The sequence below is a fragment of the Plecotus auritus genome, assembly GCF_963455305.1.
Source record: "Plecotus auritus genome assembly, chromosome: 3".
NCBI lineage: Eukaryota > Metazoa > Chordata > Mammalia > Chiroptera > Vespertilionidae > Plecotus > Plecotus auritus.
Window position 1 is genome coordinate 56,331,174 of NC_137772.1, and position 21,633 is coordinate 56,352,806.

The following is a 21,633-nucleotide window of genomic DNA, read 5'->3' on the forward strand; positions in this document are numbered from 1 at the left end:
TTTATTTAATTTTATTTGGGGCATTATAAATCCAAGGCCTTTAAAAATGTAACCATTTCTATAATTTTAGTATTTTACTTAATTTAAAATCATAAAGTAAAATGATCAATGCATTCCCAAAATTTGTATCTGGCTCAATAATTCCTTAAGAATTTAACCGACTAGTATTTAACTGATAAAATATTTCAGTGTATTTTTTTTTTTAATTTTACTATAACCAGCTTAAAATTAGCTTTTTACAAAAGGTTTAATGTCTGGCTTAACCTCTAATATGTAATTCTAACATTAATTCATATCTTATTTTTAAAAATTTACATTTCTTGTCTGTTCTACTATCCAGGAATATCAACATTTTAAGTTAAAACCTGGTGAACTCATATTCACTTTAAAAAAATCAGTGCATTGTTATGCCCAGATTTTATGATCCCCAAAGACCACCAGGGAGCCGAGTCCGATGCAAAAGCAAAGAGCCTTTAATCGAGCTAGTTCGAGCTCAGTCCCACACACACACACCGGCGCAGTGGCATGGCGAGGTGGAGAGAGAGAGAGCCCCAGACCCCAAACGCGCTGATTTATAGAGGGCCTGCGAGAGGTAGGAGGGGTGAGGTAGTGTGGCCTCCGCTGATTGGTCAGGGTCAGGTTGCACATGGGGGCAGGGCGCGGCTTACTTTCCTCTTGCATTTCTATTGGCTAATTCAAAAGTGTGGGTTGGGCTCTTGGAGAGGTTCTAGGGCGGGAACCTGACTCCAGGAGGTGGAGGACATGGAACAAAGGGAACATGGAGTCAGTCTCTCCCCGCCCTTTCATTCCCCCCTTGTCTTGAAACTTACAGGCCCAATCATGGGTCGGTTTGTATTTCTACTGAACAACATTCCTGGGTCACGAGGGTACACCATCCCAAATTCTCTGCACTGATAAAATCGGAGTCCCCAAGTCTTCCCGGATCACAGATGGGTCCGCTGACCGGACGTGAGTGTGATGGACCCAGGTCGCAACGCTGTCTACCTTGAGAGCGGTGGGGGTCGTCAGCACCACAACGTAGGGACCCTTCCAATGTGGCTCGAGGGTCTCCCGGCGGTGTCTCTTGATGTAGACCCAGTCCCCGGGCTTATGCTGATGAGGAGTCGGGGCTGGGCTGGTCTCGTAGATAGCGTGGAGGTGCGGCCAAATGTCCTCGTGCACCCTCTGGAGCACTATCAAGGAAAGAAACAGTTCTTGACTTTCAAGTTCTGTAAGAAATTCAGCTTTAAGGTTAGGGATAATAGGGGGTGGCCGACCAAACATGATCTCATAAGGAGTAAAACCGAGGGTGTAGGGGGAGTTCCTAACCTGGTAAAGGGCATATGGAAGGAGAGCCACCCAGTCCCTGCCAGTCTCCATGGTCAATTTGGTAAGGGTCTCTTTTAGAGTTCTATTCATCCTCTCTACTTGCCCTGAGCTTTGGGGCCTATAAGCACAATGCAATTTCCAATTTGCCCCAATGGCCTTGGCCACTGCTTGCATTACCTGTGAGACAAAAGCTGGTCCATTGTCTGACCCTATCTCAGCGGGAAAACCGTACCTGGGCAAGATGTCTTCCAGCATATACCATCACCCCTTCTCCTCCTTTGCTTGGGGAAGCTTCCTAATGCACTGTAACTCCTCCAGGGAATATCCTGGCTGAACTGGCAGAACTGGGTCTCCTGGGTCTGGGAGCTGTTGGGCCATGGTGGGGATTGGAGAAAGGGCTACTGCCTTGGCCTCCTGGTCAGCCTGCGGTTTCCTCTTGCCACTGGGTCGTCAGCCTTCTGGTGTCCTTGGCAGTGTATGATGGCCAATTTGGCAGGGAGCCATAAGGCTGAGAGTAAGTCGAGTATCTCCTGTTTATTCTTTATAGTCCTCCCCTCTGCTGTTAGTAACCCTCTCTCTTGGTAGATTGCCCCATGAACATGAGCGGTGGCGAATGCATACCGGCTGTCTGTGTAAATGTTGAGCCGCTTTCCAGCTCCCAGTGTCAGGGCCTTGGTGAGGGCCACAAGCTCTGCTCTCTTGGCTGACGTCCCGGAGGGCAGAGCCTCTGCCCATACAGTGTCCGTTTCAGTGACTACAGCTGTACCCGCATACCTGCTCCTGTCTCGTACGAAGCTGCTTCCATCCCTGAACCAGGTGACGTCTGCATCTGGAAGGGGTTGGTTGGTCAGGTCCTTCCGGAGCCCATGCACTTGCTCTAGGATTCCCAGGTCCTCATGCAGGGCCTCGTCGAAGATGGTGGGTGAGTTCTTGAACCCCTGAGGCAACCGAGTTCAAGTCAGTTGTCCGCTGTAGCCCTCTTCCGGGTCATGCCACTGGAAGGCGAACAGGGGTTTACTGCGGGGTGTCAGCGGCAAACTGAAAAAGGCATCCTTCAAATCTAACACAGTATACCAGACATGGGAGGGCACCAGAGAGCTTAAGAGAGGGTATGGGTTAGGGACCGTTGGATGTATGTCCATAACTCTTTTATTTATTTCCCGGAGGTCCTGTACCGGCCGGTAGTCATTCATGTGGGGCTTCTTGACTGGCAGGAGGGGGGTGTTCCAGGCAGACTGGCAGGGGACCAGCACCCCTAGGCCCCTCAGTCTCCGAATGTGTGGCTGAATTCCCTTCCAGGCTTCCTGAGGCATGGGGTACTGTTTGATTCTCACTGGGCCTTCCCCTGGTTTTAACTCTACCAGGATTGGGGCCCTGTGGGCGGTGAGCCCCACTCCCCTGTCTCCGCCCAAGCCGTGGGGAACTCCTGCAGCCATTCGTCTGTGCTGCCCTCTATTGGAGAGGCTTTTTGGTGAAGCTGGTACTCATCCTCCAGCCTTATGGTCAGGACCTGAATGGGGTGGCCCTTGCCATCAGTAACCTGAGGCCCCCCTTGTCTGAAAGTTATCTGAGCTCCGATCTTAGTGAGCAAGTCTCGTCCTAACAGTGGGTAGGGGCATTCTGGAATTACCATAAAAGGGTGGGATACCCAGCCCGTCCCTAAATCCACCATTCTTCGGGTAGTCCATGAATACTGGCTCATACCAGTTGCCCCTTGTACCCAAGACTTCTTATTTGTTAATTTTCCTTGAGGCATACAGAGGACCAAGTGTTGCGCTCCGATGTTGACAAGGAAGTCAATGGGGGTCCCCTCCACTCTAAGAGTTACCCTGGGCTCAGGGAGGGGGTCCGAACCCCAACTCCCCTAATCACTCAGTTCATCTAGCTCCAGGACCTTCACTTGATCTGCTTCGCCTCCCTTTTTGCTGGCCCTTTTCGGACACTCTTGTTTCCAGTGCCCTATCTCCCTACAGTAAGCACACTGATCTTTCTGCAGCTTCCGCCTCCCGCCCCGGCGGTCCCCTTACCGTACTCCTGGTTGCCGGCGAGTTGGCGGAGACGGCGGTTCCGTTCCTCGGAAGAGTCCGCAGTGGTGGCGAGCAGGATCTTAGCTAGGTCTCGGGTTTGTTTGCTGCTCGCAGCCGCTGCAGCGTGAGCCTGCCTTTCTTCCGGGGGCTCCCTGTTATTATACACCTTCTCGGCTACCTCCAGTAGGTCCTATAAACTCTTCTCCCCCAACCTATCTACTTTTTGCAGTTTCTCTTTAATATCCCCAGCCGATTGGTTTACAAAGCTTATGATCACAGCTGCCTTGTTTTCAGGAGCTTCTGGATTCATGGGGGTGTAGGTGCGGTATGCCTCCATGATCCGTTCTAAAAAGAAAGCTGGAGACTCATCCCTTTCCTGCTGAACATTCCCTACCTTGGCCAAATTAGTTGGCTTTCCAGCAGCCATTCGGAGACCCCCCCATTAGAGTCTGGCGGTAGACCCGGAGCCTCTCCTTACCTTCTGCCATGTTGAAATCCCATTCAGGCCTAGTTAAGGGAAAAGAGACATCTATCTGGACCGGGTTGGTGGTTGGGTTCCCGTCCACGCCTGGAACCACTTTCCGGGCCTCAATGAGGATTCTTTCCCTCTCCTCAGTTGTGAACAGGACCTGTAAAAGCTGTTGGCAGTCATCCCACGTGGGCTGGTGGGTGAAAAGGACAGAATCTAACAGATCAATAAGCCCTGCTGGCTTCTCAGAGAACTTAAGATTCTGAGACTTCCAGTTGTAAAGGTCACTAGTGGCTAAAGGCCAATAGTGATGGGGTTGATTGCCATCCGCATCTGGGGGCCCCGTGGCTCGTAAAGGTAGGGTTTTAATTGTGGATTGTGGAGTCAGGGGCTGTAACAAACAGTTCCCTCTGGGCCTTTTGTCTAGTAAGAGGCGGGCTTCCCACCAGAACCGTAGCCGCTCCCAGAACTCCGCCCTCCTCCCCCCCCCCCCCCCCCCCGTGGCGTCCGCTTCCCCTCGCGTGGGAGGATCGCCCCCCTGTGGACTCCTAGGGGGCTGATATAAGAAAGGAAAGATTAGTTCCTCTTCAGTTCCCCCCTGAAAGACAGGGTAGAGGGGAGCTGATGGCGGGGTGAGGGCCTTCTTCTTCTTCACCTTCTCCGTTTCCTGCAAAGCAAGTATGGGTTTCAGCTCCAGGGGGTGCGGGGACAGAAAGGGCTTAAGCCAGGAGGGTGGATCTTCCACGAGGTCCTGCCAAGTAATAATGTAAGGGAGTTGATCAGGATGTCCCTTCTTTGGCTGAGAGACGATGTCCCTCACCCAGTTGATGGTGGGGAGGTCGAAGGTCCCCTCCAGCGGCCACCCGACACTAAAAGTCGGCCACTCGCTAGAACAAAAAGTTTCCCTTAACCTCTTTGAAATGATCAACCATAATGCTTAAAGGAGTGGTTTGAGTCTGTCCCATGATGTCCGTCAAGAGAGTCCACAAAACAAAACAGAAAAACACAGACACAGACAAACAAAGGGCCCTTGAGACAAGCTTTCCAACGCAAGTCCATTGGAACAAAACTGACAAAACCGAAAGTGTGGACGACGGCCTCACGCCGATCAGTGGGAGCGACCCACCTTGTCCCAGAGGTTCGAGGGGAATACACGTCCCTCCTGAAGGAGGATCGGGACGTCTCCTGATTCCTCCCGCCCATGGTCCTCCGGTGCGTCCACCTAGACTGCTTCGGGCACTGCCAGAGATCCAGAAATGAGCTCACACAAAAGAGACAAGGAACAGACAGACACCTACTGTGGCCAGTCAGACTCTCCGGATCGGGGGTCCCTTGAGGTTCTTGGGGATACTGGGCGAGCCCCCAAATGTTATGCCCAGATTTCATGATCCCCAAAGACCACCAGGGAGCCGAGTCCGATGCAAAAGCAAAGAGCCTTTAATCGAGCTAGTTCGAGCTCAGTCCCACACACACACACTGGCGCAACGGCATGGCGAGGTGGAGAGAGAGAGAGCCCCAGACCCCAAACGCGCTGATTTATAGAGGGCATGCAAGAGGTAGGAGGGGTGAGGTAGTGTGGCCTCGCTGATTGGTCGGGGTCAGGTTGCACTTGGGGGCAGGGTGCGGCTTACTTTCCTCTTGCATTTCTATTGGCTAATTCAAAAGTGTGGGTTGGGCTCTTGGAGAGGTTCTAGGGCAGGAACCTGACTCCACGAGGTGGAGGACATGGAACAAAGGGAACATGGAGTCAGTCTCTCCCCGCTCTTTCAGCATTACATTATGGTAAAACTATTAAATAGATTGTTTTCTCCCTTTATACCACAGTCATAAAGCTACACACACACACACACACACACATTTCTTATTAAACCAAGCCTGATTCTGCATTACTGTAGAGCTAAATTAAGGGTGCATAAAGGTTTGCTTAATATTGTTTCTGAGTAAAACAGTATTTTTAAATTATAGTTTTAAAAATACTTCTCAAATTTTACTGTGTTATTAAATGTAAAGCATTGCCACATTGTACTTTAAAAAGGTATTATAGAGAAAAGAGTCTAATGGATAATGTGCATATTATCATAAACAAAAATCCACTTCTATAAAAAAAAAGTTGATATGTACAAAAGATATCTCTTGATTTCATGCTAGTAACTACATTAATTCACGTGCCCTTAAGTGTAATGGAATTTGATTTAACTCTGTTGGAGTGGAATAGTAACAAAAATAACAGCATTGCGGTGTTTTTGCACGCTTGAAGGATGTTAGGAATCTTTATAACCACTAAAAATACAGTATAGTATACCAAACAAAGGGATGCTAAGAACATGTGAGGTCTAAAATTTGTGGATTTGTGCCAGCTGAGCAAGCAACAAGTAGTTCTTTTTAACAGCCTGCACAAACACGTCTTTCATAGAGGAACACTCTGTCACTATCCCCATCTCCTCCTCTCTCCCTGAAAAATCCCATACGTGACATTTGCATTGACTTCATCGGCTTCAAATTGCACCATAATGAATACTAGCATGCATTTTTTAATCTTTCCATCAATAGTCAGAATGGGAAGCTAATTAATGGACCACCAATGTTTTAAACATAGAGTTGTCATAAACAGCAATTCTTTTTCACAAAAACCTCAACTTCAGTTGTCAACTTAATCAGGAAAGAGTTTTCCCCTACCATACTATAAACCAACCTAAGTCACTATATGTTAAAAAGTTTTAATTTTTATGCTAAAACTAGAGCCCCGGTGCACAAAATTTATGCATGGGGGTGTCTGACCCTCAGCCCAGCCTGCACCCTCTCCAATCTGGGACATCCCTCTCACAATCCAGGACTGCTGGCTCCCAACTGCTCACCTGCCTGCCTTCCTGATTGTCCCTAACAGCTTCTACCTGCCAGACTGATCACCCCCTAACCACTCCCCTGCCAGCCTGATTGATGCCTAACTGCTCCCCTGCCAGCCTGTTTGCCCCTAACTGCCCTCCCCTGCAGGCCTGATTGCCCACAACTGCCCTCTCTTGCAGGCCTGGTCCCTCCCAACTGCCCTCCTCTGCTGGCCATCTTGTGGTAGCCATCTTATGTCCACATGGGGGCAGTCATCTTGTGTGTTGGAGTGATGGTCAATTTGCATATTGTTCTTTTATTATGTAGGATTAGATAGAATATACACAGGTGGGAGCTGGCTGGTTTTCCCTGAAGGGTGTCCCGGATCAGGGTGGGGGTTCCCTTGGGGTGTGGAGCAGCCTGGGCGAGGGGCCTGTGCTGGTTTGCAGGCTGGCCATGCCCTCCAGTGACGCAAGTGGAGGCCCTGGTATCTGGGATTTATTTATCTTCTACAATTAAAACTTTGTAGCCTGGAGCATAGCCAAGCCTTCTGCTCACTCCGTAGCAGCAGCCATTTCTGTTGGGATTTATGTATCTTCTATAATTGAAACTTTGTAGCCTGGAGTGGGCCAGCCAGGGTGTGCAGAAAGCTTGGCTTCCTCCATCGCTGGGGAAACCCAAGCCTCCCTCCTGCTCTCTCTTTGGCTGCAGCCATCTTGGTTGGGTTAATTTGCATACTTGTTACTGATTAGCTGGTGGGTGTGGCTTGTGGGTGTAGTAGAATGATGGTTAATTTGCATATTACTCTTTTATTAGATAAGATGTAACCTGTTTTAAAAACTCTTCCAGCTATAACTAATCTGACTGCCATATAGACTTTAAATTAAGTCATTAACTTAAATATAAAGTAATCTGACATGGTCAGAGTAATAGTGTTGGGAATAAAACCCAGAACCTTTATTTCCAGTATCTGATCACACAGCTGGCCATGCTTTGATCAGATTTCACTGGGTTTAGACCTACCTCATTTCTTAGGAACTGATAGACTTTGGATAAATAATAATAATTTCTTAAGCTTAAGACTGAATAACCATTTACACTAATAAAAGAGTAAAATGCAAATTGACTGTACCTTCGTGAAGCCCACCAGCCAATCAGGAGTGAGTATACAAATTAACCCGACAAAGATGGTGGGTTAATTTACATATGCAGGCACTGAGCAGTGAGGGGCGGGGTAGGACGCTTGTGTTGTCGCCATGGCGACGACACAGGTTTTCCACACCGCCCCAGCTGCTCCGGGCCTCTGGGCAGTGTGGGAAGGCAGGCAGAAAGGCAGTTCCAGGCTGGAGCGGAAAGGCAGCTCCAGCAGAGTGAAGGCAGTGCTGGCACCAAGGGGAAGGAAGGCCAATTATTGCACGAATCTTCGTGCATCGGGCCTCTAGTGAATAATATGCAACAGAATAAGAATTTGAAATTGTTTATGTAAATATTCAATAGTGACGATTCTTTAAAAAGATATAGACTTGAATAACTCAAATTATAGAACACTGCATATATCCTATTTAATAAAGAGGGAATATGCTAATTGACCATCACACCCTCACACAATGGCGGCGCCCACAGCAAATAAGGAGGGAATATGCTAATTGACTGCCATGCCCTCAGAGATGGTGGCGCCCAGTCCCCTCAGCCCCACCGGGGCAGCAGGCACGGCACAACCGGGCCCACCCCCAGGCAGGTCCAGCCGCTCTGCGCACCTGCCTCTGGATTCCCCCAGTCCCCTCATCCCCCCAGCAGCCCAGGGCCGGCCCAAGGCACAGGCAAGCCTCAGATGGTGGCTGCCCGGTCAGTGCCCAAGGTGCAGGCAAGCCTCAAATGGCAGCTGTGACTCCATCCTTATGTGAGTCACCCAGGGCCACCTGAGGCTTGCGCTGCCAGCAGTGGCAGCAGCAGAGGTGTGATAGGGGCATCGCCTTCCCCTTCCCGCGTAACCTCCCACCCTTAGGGCTCCTGGACTGTGAGAGGGGGCAAGCCAGGCTGAGAGACCCCCCTCTTCAGTACATGAATTTTCATGCACTGGGCCTCTAGTATTTATATATAATGCATATATGTGTATATATGAATTTATACATATGTATAGAGACATGTAGAAACACGCACACACAAAAAAAACATTTTTTCTAACTATAATGGAAATTTTAAAAATATTATTTCCTGGATTTTTTTCTTTCTTTCTTTCTTTTTTTTTTTTTAAATATATTTTATTGATATTTTACAGAGAGGAAGGGAGAGGGATAGAGAGTTAGAAACATCGATGAGAGAGAAACATCGATCAGCTGCCTCCTGCACACCTCCTAATGGGGATGTGCCCGCAACCAAGGTACATGCCCTTGACCGGAATCGAACCTGGGACCCTTCAGTCCGCAGGCCGACTATCCACTGAGCCAAACCGGTTAGGGCCTGGATTTTTTTTCCATAAAACCACACAATATATATCACAGATGTTAAGTCCACCCCTCACCTTGAACAAATAGATACATGCAAAATTCTATATGAATTGGTCAAGGGAAAAGAAGATAAAACATTCTTATGTCACTTGATTGTGTTGCAATTCTCCACTTGTAATTATATAATAGTTATGACTGAGAGAAACATCTCCTGTGATTATTTCCATCCTTATGTGAGTCAGACTGTGTTATAACAAATGCCATGCAGTAAGAATTTCAAAGCACATTTATAGTTGAAAACCAATGTTAACCATAGTTTTTGAGGAGTTACTTTGATGTTTCCTATGCTTTAAAAAAAAAATCTATTCCAAAAGGATCACCACAATAAGTATAGTTAATAAATACAAATTACTTTCTTGTGATGAAAACATTTAAGATGTACTCTCTTGGCAACTTTCAAATATGCAATATAGTATTAACTACTAAAGGCCCAGTGCACGGATTCATGCAAATCAAAAGGAAATTAATTAGAAGAAATATTTTAGAGGCCAGGGAGGGACCACGGGAGATTGGCTGGCTGGGGAGGGACTGCGTGAGGGCTCTAGGGCGTGTCAGGCCATCTCGCCCAGTCCCAATCGGCCGGACCCCAGCAGCAAGCTAACCTACTGGGTGGAGCATCTGCTTTCTGGTGGTCAGTGCACATCATAGCGACTGGTCAAATGGTTGAATGACCATCAGACACTTAGCATATTAGACTTTTATTATATAGGATAGTCAATATGCTTTACATTACATCCCATATTTATTTTAGTACTGGTAGTTTGTACCTTGTTAACCTCCTTTACCCATTTTACCCACCTTGATCTCCTGCCCCAATCTATTTTATCTGTGAGTTCAGATTTTTTAAGACTCCATATGTAAATGGGATCACCTGATATTTGCTTACTCTGTTTAACTTATTTCACTTAGCATAATAACTGCAAGGTTCATCCATGTTGTCATAAACAGCAAGGTGTCCTTATTTTTTTATGGGTGAATGCTATTCTAAATTGTGTGTGTATATGTGTGTGACATGATATATATGTATTACATTTTCTTTATCCATTTAGCCATCAATTGATACTTAGACATGCTTTTATGTCTTGACTATCTATATATATAAAAAGCCAGCGACCAGAACACCGCAAAGACCGGAACGACCGGTTGCTATGACACCCACTGCTGCTAGCGAACAGTGGTTGGGGTGGCCAGCCAGCCCCCCTGCAGCCCTTCCCCCAGGCCAGCCCCACCCCTGATAACTCCCCCACCCAAATAGGGAGCGGGGCCAGCCAACTTCCTGCAGCCCCTCCCCTGAGCCTGCCTCGCCCCAATCAGCCCCCACCACTCTGATCGGCCTGGGCGCAGTCCCCCCCCCTGGCTGGCCCTGCCTCCTGATTGCCTCCCCTACCCCAATAGGGAGTAGGGCCAGCCAGCCAACATCCTGCAGCCCCTCCTGATGGCTTGCCCCACCCCTGATGGGCCCCCACCACCCTGATCGGCCTGCAGCCCCTCCCTCTAGCCATCCCCAGCCCCAATCAGCCCCCCCACTCTGATCAGGGGCCAACCACCCATGGCCCCTCCCCCAGGCTGCTGCCCCCCGATTGGCTCCCCCACACCTCATTCAGGGGTGGGGCTGGCTGGCTCACTGCCCATAGCACCTCCCCATGGCTTGCCCCACCCCCAATCACCTCCCAATTGGGGGAAGGGGCTTGCCAGCCAATTGCCTGAAGCCCCTCCCCAGCCGGCCTGGCCCTGATTGGCCCGATTGGGGCTGGCTGGCTGGCCAACCTCCTGCCGTCTCCTCCTCCCAACAGGCCTGGCCCCAATCTGCTGATTAGGGCTGGGTTGGCCAGACCGCACTCATGCATGGATTCTGCATATATTTTTTTGAGTTAGTGTTTTCATTTCCTTCAAATAAATACTCAGATATGGAACTGCTGGATTGGGATTTATAGTTTTAATTTTGGTGGACTTTCCATACTATTTTTCATAGTGGTTGCACCAATTTATATTCCCACCAATGGTATAAAAGTAGAATGCCTTTTATACTATACAGGAACTACAAATTTAAATACATGATCTCAAAGCTTTTAGAACAGATTTTCAGGATTAAGAAAATAACTTTGCATTTTTTCTTTGTTTTTGTTTTACCTTTTCAGAAATCATTAACAGTGTGGCTTCTCAATGATTATCAACTAAGGTCTTTATATTAAAAATTTTAAAACTATAGCATGTATTTTATACCACCAGAGTAACAAGGAGCATATCACCAACATTTTTCTTATTATAGCTACCAAAAACTGAATAAAAAAGTTTCAAAACATATGGGATAACATGCAACTAACACTTTTAGAACTGATAGCATCAAACTAATATAAGAGTAAACAAATATATTAATTTAAAAGTTATTAGCTCATATATCATTTTAGTTACACTGCTAAACAAACCAGAGTATCTGCAAAGATTTTAATAATTTAGTGAAATGTAGTCTAAATCCTTCTCCTGCCTGTGTTGAAAATAGATGGCAGATGCTTACATTTCCATAGACTTCACAACATAAGCTTCTTTTGGTTTGAAATAAGAATGTTAAGGTTGCCAAGTATAACGTGTATAACTGCTGTTATTTTGGATTATATAGAGTTATGAAAATCCAAATGTTTTACAAAGTTAACAAGTATTCTTTTTTTGCTCACTTAAAACTCAAAAATCACTAAAGTAATTCCACCAAAACATGCCAAGAAGTCTAGCTTCATGCCATATGCCTGCATAATCTTAACAAATCACTGCTATTCACGTGCACATTCTCACACACATACGGAAAGGGGATGCCAAAGATTAAAACTATATCATATGTATTTTACAAGCTTGAATTGAGACCATGACCTCATTAGAATGTACCATGTGGCCTATTTCTAAGCTTATTTTTAAACCATCCTTAACAGAATTATGTATGTGTATTATATTTAGTATTTCCTGTATTACCCACTGTAATTTTAATGTATTCTGATACTTATGCTTAATCTAGTAGATACATAATTTATTCTTTTAAATTTTATTTACAATGTACAATTGTCTTTGTTCATTAGTTAATAATATGAAATAAATATAATGATGAATGGCATGCAGGAAGCACCAAATAATCATTAGCTATAATATAATAATAGGTTTAATATTTAATAGTAATAATTCTTTTGTTTTCTTTTTTATTTTAATTTCTTTATTGATTGAGGTATTATATATTTGTCCTCATACCCCCATTACCTTCCCAACCGCCCCCCCGCAACTCATGCCTTCACGCCCCTGTTGTCTGTGTCCACTGGTTAGGCTTATATGCATGCATACAAGTCCTTTGGTTGATCTCTTCCCTTTACCCCCACCCTCCCCTACCTTCCCTCTGAGGTTTGACAGTCTGAGTAATAATTCTTATTAAAATACAAATATAAATAGGATACTTAGACAATGCTTATCAATTAATGTCTTAAAATAACTAAACTTTTTAAAAATATTTATTTTTATTGATTTTAGAGAGGAAGGGAGAGGGAGAGAGAGAGAGATAGAAACATCAATAATGAGAGAGAATCATTGATTGGCTGCCTCCTGCATGCCCCCAACTGAGGATGGAGCTCGCAAACCAAGCATGTGCCCTGACCATGTGCCCTGACTGGGAATCAAACTGTGACCTCCTGGTTCATAGGTCGATGCTCAATCACTGAACCACACCCAGCTGGGCATAACTCAACTCTTAATAAATTGCTCATTGACTCTTTTTTTCTTTGAGGAATTTCATAATTCAAACAATCTGTTCTGAGGCCGTGATTGTCCAAATTTCCATTATTTCTGTTTCTAAATACCATTGCATGTCTTCATTTAATCTCAGCCTCCAGTTCTGGGCCATTTTAGACAAGGAACACAAGGATTGTATTCTCCCTTGAGACATGGACTAAGAAGGGACTTTCTAATTTGTATGTGAACTGTTTAAAGAATATCTAGTTTATGCCAAAGGATGGTTTAAAAATGCTTCTATATGTCTATGGTTGAAAAAAAAAGAGGAATGAGTGGAAAAAGACAGGAGGAATGAGCTTCTCTTCTTACCTCAAATATCTTCTCATTTTTGTTCTAGGGCAGGGGTAGGGAACCTTTTTTCTGCCAAGGGCCATTTAGATATTTATTACATCATTCACTGAATATAAATTTATGTTGCTATGAAAAAAGCATTTATTGAATTTTGAGTCCCACCTGTGGTTGCCTTGGCAGGGCCAGACCAAATAATTTTCCAGACCTTAGAGGCCTGTGGGCTGGACGAACCCCACCCCTGTTCTAGGATAAGACTCAAAAGCCTGAGTATATAGGAGGTTCTTTTCCAAGCCCATCTCAGTTCACTCCTCTATCCTAGTATTTTACCAATATTCTAATCTAAACCAACATTTCAAGATGTGTCCTTTTCAGGTTATCATTTGCACCACACACCTTCATCATTCCACTTTCATATCTCTGCCATTTATAGTCACACTATCTTATAGTTGAATGTTCATTTTTATTTTATCCAGTAGATAGTGAGCTACTTTAGCTTGCCTTTTATTCTCAGCCCTAGCAAAATGACTCAGCGTTTATTTCATATCTGAATAAATGAGAGGATTTTTTTCTCTTCTGAGGAATACTGACAACTGTATGTAATCTACCTAGTAGGACTGACATTGGTATACATTCCCACTATTATGAATATAGGCCTTTTCAATGACTCTCAGCTTTGGATGCTGGTATAATCATCTGGAAGCTTTGAAAGAAAGAATGATGAAGGACTCACTCAAACAGTTACATAAAAATATCCGGAGATAGAGGGCACTAGGCATATATTAGTTATAAAATCCCCCCAGGTAATTCTAATGAGTCAAAAACCATAGGCACAGATAAGCTTGTGTCTACCTATAAGGTTAATTTCTCATGTATTTATGAATTAGGCAAAGGCATCGATGGGCTGGGTGTTGGTGAAATTAGACCATAATGTGGCTAATATGAATGTACTGCCTCGGCACTTTTCCATTGCACAAGGATGTTAGACATTTCTCGTGGAGTTCACAATGACATAACCTATTTCTTGTGACCAGTTTTGGGCATGGGTTTGAGACTTAACTGTGTCACTTTAATCCTCTCTACATAATCTTTTGAAGATTTTTTCTAAACTTCATTTGAACAAGTCACTTTGTGTTTCTCTTACGATATAGTTTATTTCTGTTAATGAATTGTTCTAATTCTAGTCAGTTTTCTTGCTTAGGTTGATAAAGAAAAGCAACTCTCTATAATTTACAAATAAGATAAATCTGCCCTTTTTCACCTATAAGCCCATCAAGTATTTGAAGATGGTTATTATATTTACTTTTCTAAACCATATTTCTGTACTCCTCTTATAGTATGTTAACTTGGTTTTTGCATTACTCTGTAGCAATTCCAATTAAAGTGAAGTACTGTACAATTATTTACTATTGTAGATGGATAGTGAACTAGCAAACATTAAAATAAATCATATCTGTTTGAGATGAAGATTCTCCCTTATTAAACCAAAGTGACCCCTACCTTCCTACCAGTTCTCTATTTTTATTGTTGGGTTTAAGTCTGAACACAAAATTTCCTTTCATCATGGCTAGGTTTCTGGTTGTCTATTTTATTCAATAATCCCTATCAGGAATTTTTGAAATCCAGTGAGTTAATGTAGAAAAAAATGTTTTGAGAAAGCTCGAGGAGAGATATTTTTTTGAGTCATTTGGGCACTGTGGTTTCTCCCTCTAAGAAGGTATGGCCTTGCTGATGCAGACTTTTGTTCAAGACTTCTATGCATTTTATTAACAACAGAACATTAATAATTTAAGTTTCCCCAAAATGTCAATTAAAGTCCCATGTGTAAATGATAAGAATCATACCCCAAATTGACTCTTTGGAGCCTAACTTAACCCTATCTTGTTTAGATGGTGTGCTATATGTAACTGCCTTCATCTTTTAGGGACTCTGGCTACAACTATTTTGTCAAAAGGAAAAACTCATTTTCATTATAATGTATAGCCTTGGATAACTAACTCAGGAACATAGTCTGTGTAAAGTGCACTTATCTGTATGTGTGTATATGGGCATGTTTAAGTGTATGCATGTTTTTTGTTTTGTTCTGATAGATGAACATTTCTTTTCTTCTTATTCAACTTATTTGAAAGGCAATATGCAAGTATGAATTATTTCTGTCCCTATTCTGGCTGATCTGTGTCATTAACAACCAGAATATCTTTATCAAACATATTAACAAAAATGTTGAAGATAATAGGGCCAAAGAAAGGACTTGGTAACATGCCACTTAAGACAGCTCCCAATACCTCCTATCCCCAGTTTGAAACAATTTGTTACTCAACATTCATATAGTTATTTTAAAAAAGCAACTGTATTATAATTCACACTAGAGGCCCGGTGCATGAAATTCGTGTGTGGGGGGGGGGGGCTGTCCCTCAACCAAGCCTGCACCCTCTTCAATCTGGGACCCCTCGAAAGATGTCCAACTGCCCATTTAGACCCGATCCTGGTGGGATCAGGCCTAAATGGGCAACCGGGATCGGGTCTAAACGAGAAGTCGGACATCCCTCTCACAATCCAGGACTGCTGGCTCCCAACTGCTCACCTGCCTGCCTTCCTGATTGCCCCTAACTGCTTCTGCCTGCCAGCCTGATCACCCCCTAACCACTCCCCTGCCAGCCTGATTGATGCCTAACTGCTCCCCTGCCAGCCTGTTTGCTCCTAACTGCCCTCCTCTGCCGGCCTGGTCACCCCTAACTGCCCTCCCCTGCAGGCTTGATCGCCCCCAACTGCCCTCCCTTGCAGGCCTGGTCCTTCCCAACTGCCCTCCCCTGCTGGCCATCTTGTGGTGGCCATCTTGTGTCCACATGGGGGCAGGATCTTTGACCACATGGGGCAGCCATCTTGTGTGTTGGAATGATGGTCAATTTGCATATTACTCTTTTATTAGATAGGATTGAGGCCTGGTGCATGGGTGGGGGCCAGCTGGTTTGCCCTAAAGGGTGTCCTGGATCAGGGTGGGGGTTTCTTGGGGCGTGGGGCGGCCTGGGCAAAGGGCCTTCGGTGGTTTGCAGGCTGGCCACGCCCCCCCAGCGACCCAAGCAGAGACCCTGGTATCTGAGATTTATTTATCTTCTACAATTGAAACTTTGTAGCCTGGAGTGGAGCCAAGCCTTCTGCTCGATCCATGGCAGCAGCCATTTCTGTTGGGATTTATGTATCTTCTATCATTGAAACTTTGTAGCCTTAAGTGGAGGCCTTAGCTGGCCAGGGTGTGTGGGAAGCTTGGCTTCCTCCATCACCAGGGAAACCCAAGCCTCCCTCATGCTCTCTCCCTGGCTGCAGCCATCTTCTTTGGGGTTAATTTGCATACTCACTCCTGATTGGCTAGTGGGCGTGGCTTGTGGGTGTGATGGAGTGATGGTTAGTTTGCATATTACTCTTTTATTAGATAGGATAAATGTCTCCATTTCACTATGAATTATAATGTGAAACTTTTTCATATGCTTTAAGAGGCTAAAAATATATGACTGAATACCCTGCAGGTATAATAGAAATTATACAGGTTAGTCAATTGAAAATATTGTAAGGACCCTAGCTTATTTGGCTTAGTGGTTAGAGTGTCTAGAGGGTCCCAGGTTTGATTCCAGTCAAGGGCACATACCTCAGTTGTGCGCGAGCTTATGGTGTGTGTGTGGGGGGGGGATGCAACAATTATTGATATGTCTCTCTCACATTGATGTTTCTCTCTCCTCCTCCCTTCTACCCTCTCTAAAAATCAATGGGAAAAAATATCCTCAGGTGAGGATAAACAAAAAAGGAAGATATTGTAAGGTATGTTGATATGAATGTGGCTCTTTGGTCAGAAACTATCATTATAAACTTTTAAATCTCTAGGCAGCCTTCACTAATTTCAGTGAGTGTTTTGATGAACTATGAAATAATCATATCAGTAAATGATCACAATTATTAAATGGCGATTTCTGCAAACCCCTATGTAGTCCTCTAATGGATTGAATTGGTCCAAGTGGAACAATTTTCTTAAATACAAGCCATTGGGAGAAATATTAATCTCTGAAGAGAAATTTCCCAAAAGCTCTATTGAACCAGGTGAGGCTGTTATGATTTTGTTAAATGAAGTTATTAAGTGGCATACAGCATGCCAGACTGTGAGCTGTTGTTCAACAACAGGCCACAGGAGACACTGGAATAGAGAACTTTATTTCTCACAGGTCCTAGAGGAAGTACAGTGCGTACTGTGAGAGGCCACAATGGGAGGTCAACACTGAGTGCAGGCAGTGAGAGAGGTGGAACTAGGGCACATGCCTTTATTAGTGTATACTAGTAGCCCTGCGCACGAATCTGTGCGTCAATAGCTCTCTGCGGGGTCTGGCTGCTCCGCGCCTGCTGCCCAGAGGATCTCCGCAGCTCAGAGGCCCATCTGAGGCAACACTTGCCTCGTCGCTGCAGCGACAAAGCCAGCATTCTGCCAGGCTGCTCACACTACCTGCTCTCATTGGCTGCTCGCCCCCACCCCCGGGACTGGGGAACTCTGGCGGGGCTGAGAGGACTGGGCACTGCCATCTTGTGGCTATGGGCACTTCCATCTTTGTGATGGAGTGATGGTTAATTTGCATATTACCCTTTTATTAGATAGAATAGGTGGAGTGCTTTGAGGTTCCAGGACTAGGGCCAGATTGGTCAATTCAAACCAAAGGAGAGGATTTTGGTAGGTCCCACGGGGCTCTTATCTAAGAGGTACTTTAGGCATGAGACAGGCAAGACTTGTTCATGAGAGTTATAGGACAAATTCTTTCAGTACATTGTTACTTTGCAGGCTGCTGTCTAGGGCATGTACTTACATGAGACAGCTCGTGTCAGTTGAAGGTCCCTGCAGGCCACTTGGCCACACAAAATGGATGCTGAGACAGCCAAAGTATGGGATAGCTTAACTAAACTCTCATCTAAGGGGTATCTACAAAATGTTAACAGGACTTTACTCTCCATCCATTATTACATAGAAAGTTCCACTTTAGCATCATAGCTCAGTAAATGTCCTTGAATTTGAACTAGCTATATCTTGAGTCAGCAAACTAAGGCCCGCTGTGTGTTGTTTGCAATTCATAAGGTAAAAATATGTTTTTAATATTTTAAAAGATTGAAAAGTAAAAGAAAAAAAGGAATAACATTTCATGCCATCTGAAAACTGTGTGCAATTCAAATTTGTGTCTATAAAAATACTTTTTGGAACACAACTGTATTTAGTCATTTGTCTGTTTACCTGTGGCTGCTTTTGTGCTACAGTGGCAGGGTTCAGTCTATGCACAGAGACTCTTTGGCCTGCAGAGACTGATTTACTTTTGGCATTTTATAGAAAAAGTTTGCCAAACCCTGGGCTACATCAGTACTGTTCTTCTGCTGATGAAAGCAGTAGAAGGGAAGGGGCAAGATGTTATAAGCAACTCTTAGAAAACAGCAACATTGTTCTGCATTTACTGTGAGAGCCAGGCCTACTATTTGGTTCTTATATTCCAAAAGCATAAAATATATATGAAGAGGTAACCTAGAAATATTAATAAAGCTAAGCAAAACAGAAAATGAATTGAATTATAGAAATATTGGCACTGTAATGGAAAAAGAAAACAACAAAAAACAACAATTACATTTGGGATGTTTTGGAAATTCTAAGTTTAAGACAAAATCGGGCAAGATTTTCATACATACAGACTAAGTGAGATATAATTTACTGCAGGAAGAAGATAAGGCATCTATACTACTAAAAGGGTAATATGCAAATTGGTCAGGATGCCCTTACAGTAATGACCAAACAGCAGCCTACATGGGGCAACCAGGTCGGTAGGAGGGGCAGTTGGGGGCAACTAGGCCAGTGGGGGGGGGCAGTTGGGGCGACCAGGCTGACTGAGGTGGACAGTAAGGGATGACCAGGCCAGTGTGGGGGGGCAGTTGGGGTGACCAGGCTGACTGAGGGGGACAGTAAGGGATGACCAGGCAAGTGGGGGGAGGCAGTTGGGGGTGACCAGGCTGGCAGGGGGACAGTTGGGGGTGACCAGGCTGGCGGGGGGGGCAGTTGGGGGTGACAAGGCCAACAGGGGGGGCAGTGAAGGGCGACCAGGCCAGCAGGTAGGGGCAGTTGGCGGTGACCAGGCCAGCAGAAGGAGGTGGTTAGGGGTGATCAGGCTGCCACGGGGGGGCAGTTAGGGGCAATCAGGCAGTCAGGCAGGTGAGTGGTTAGATGCCAGCAGACCCAGATTGTGAGAGGGATGTCCGACTGCCGGCTTAGGCCCAATCCCCTAAGGGGTCCTGGATTGGAGAGGGTGCAGGCTAAGCTGAGGGGATCCCCACCTTGCACAAATTTCATGCACTGGGCCTCTAGTATATAGTATAAAAGAGAAAGAAAGGAAACACTATTTGTGATATATTGACTGATACAGCCTATAAGAGGAAAAAATTAAATGATGCTTATTTCAATGCTACATTAAATATAGCATCCTTTGTAATACTTTTATCAGCAACTATCCTTATCTCATGCCTCCACCATCCCCATCCTAGAGCCAAAAATAATTGCCTCATATCTAATTCCACTGTATTTTTCATGAGCCTGTCTTATAACCCTTATCAATATGCTATCTTGACTTTTAAAATATAAATTTGCTATAGTTAGCTTTTGCTGTTTTTATTCTGTTAAAAGTGATATTGACCTTCAACATGTGAGGACACAGTTAGAAGGTTCCAGGCATGCACAAGAGGACCCAGAACATTTGACCATGCCAGTGCCCTGAGCATGGACTTCTACAGTAGCTCCCAGAACTGTGAGGAATACATTTCTATTGTTCATATGCTTTCCACTGTGGCTCTGTTCTGTGTCTTATTTAAGGGTCGAGGCTGAAGGAGCAGCTTGTATCTGTAGTGTACTTGTTTTGTGACAGAGGGCAGAATAGTCAATGTCAAAAAAATATAACAGCTCTTAAAACTTCTGGTTGAATGTGATATGTCACTTTTCCTATATTTCCTTGGTCAGAGAAAATTCTGTAGCCAATCCTGATGTCACTGAGAGAAGGACTGTTGTATTCATCACATAGAAAGAAGAACTGAAGAAATGCCTCATAAATGTGACCAGTAGATTTTAGAAAATATAATACAATCTACTACAGAGTTCTTTATGTTCAAGATCCTTGCCTTACTTTTGGCTATATTTCTAGAACCAACATTAATGCCTAGAACATAATGAGATTTTTTAAATTAAATCTTTATTGTTGAAAGTATTACAACAATACTGCCCCCCATTAACCCCTTCTAGCCCATCCTACCCCCACCCCAGGCCTTCACTACCCTGTAATAAGATTTTAATACTTGTTTGTTTAATGAATGGAAGAGTTGATGGATGGATGAATGAACAATTGAATGATTAATTTCACAGTACTAAATACATATGCCACTAAATACAAGCTGAAGCATTTAGTATTTAATGAGACAAAATATTATCTTTATAAAAAATTCTAATTGATTATGGAGCAAAAATTGGCCAGAATCCCCTGGAGATATTGTTAAATAAATAGCTACTGGAATTAGATCTTCTGAATCAGATTCTACAGAAGGGCCTAGATAATTGTATATTTTTGATGGACATCTTCCATGATTCTATCGGACCCTAAAGTTTGGGAACTTCTCATTGACACATATGAGAAAGACAAAGAACTAGTACCTAACCTTTCAATTTAGAGACTTTGTGGAAAGGCAATTTCTGGAGAAAAGGATACAAAAGAATCATCAAAAGATAAAGCTGTTGATGTGACAAGATTATCTATTAGACCTGCCTTTAGATGTCATATTCCACCCCTTCTGCCTTCTGTTGATGTTTCTCTTTTTCTCATTCTAAAAACACAAGACTCTTCTTAGGTGAAGTTACCAATTATCCAAAGAGCAGTATCCTTTTGACTTCTATTTGCAAATGCTAACCTATTGCTAAATTGTGCCCTAGAGGAATGGGATAGAGGTGAAAGGTAATATCAAGAGGTTGGAAGAAGGGATAGGATGGGATAAAAGCTATAAGGGCTACACTAGAAATTGGAGAATAAAAAATTAGTAGCAATTGTCACCGCATCATAATTGAGTCTCAAATTTACTTTTGCATGTGCAATAAAGCATTATTTTCACTTTTTCAGAAAAGCAGAAGCATTCAATATATATTAAGCAACAAAAAAATGATTACCTTTCTAAAGATATATTCTAGTTTAGTCTCCTTATACAACTCAATTATTTTCACATAAATGCTCAAGTTCTTTTAGATTTTTTTCACACTTCTGCATTTGTACACATTTATTAAATATATTATGCATAAATATGTAATAGGTTGTATTCATATAAAATAGTGAATAATTCATTGCTTTTCAGTATCATTTAATTTTTAAAATCTAGAATACTTCATAAT

At 44.0% G+C, this 21,633-nt stretch overlaps 1 long non-coding RNA gene across 1 annotated transcript; it reads right to left on the reverse strand.

The window, feature by feature from the left end:
* Nucleotides 1-607: 607 nt before the first annotated feature.
* On the reverse strand, nucleotides 608-4,262 carry LOC308243802. Its single transcript, XR_013960098.1, has 3 exons — nucleotides 3,357-4,262; nucleotides 2,104-2,324; nucleotides 608-1,193 (listed from the first exon to the last, which is right to left on the reverse strand). It is a non-coding gene; the product is annotated as an uncharacterized lncRNA (long non-coding RNA).
* Between the last annotated feature and the right edge of the window lie 17,371 nt (nucleotides 4,263-21,633).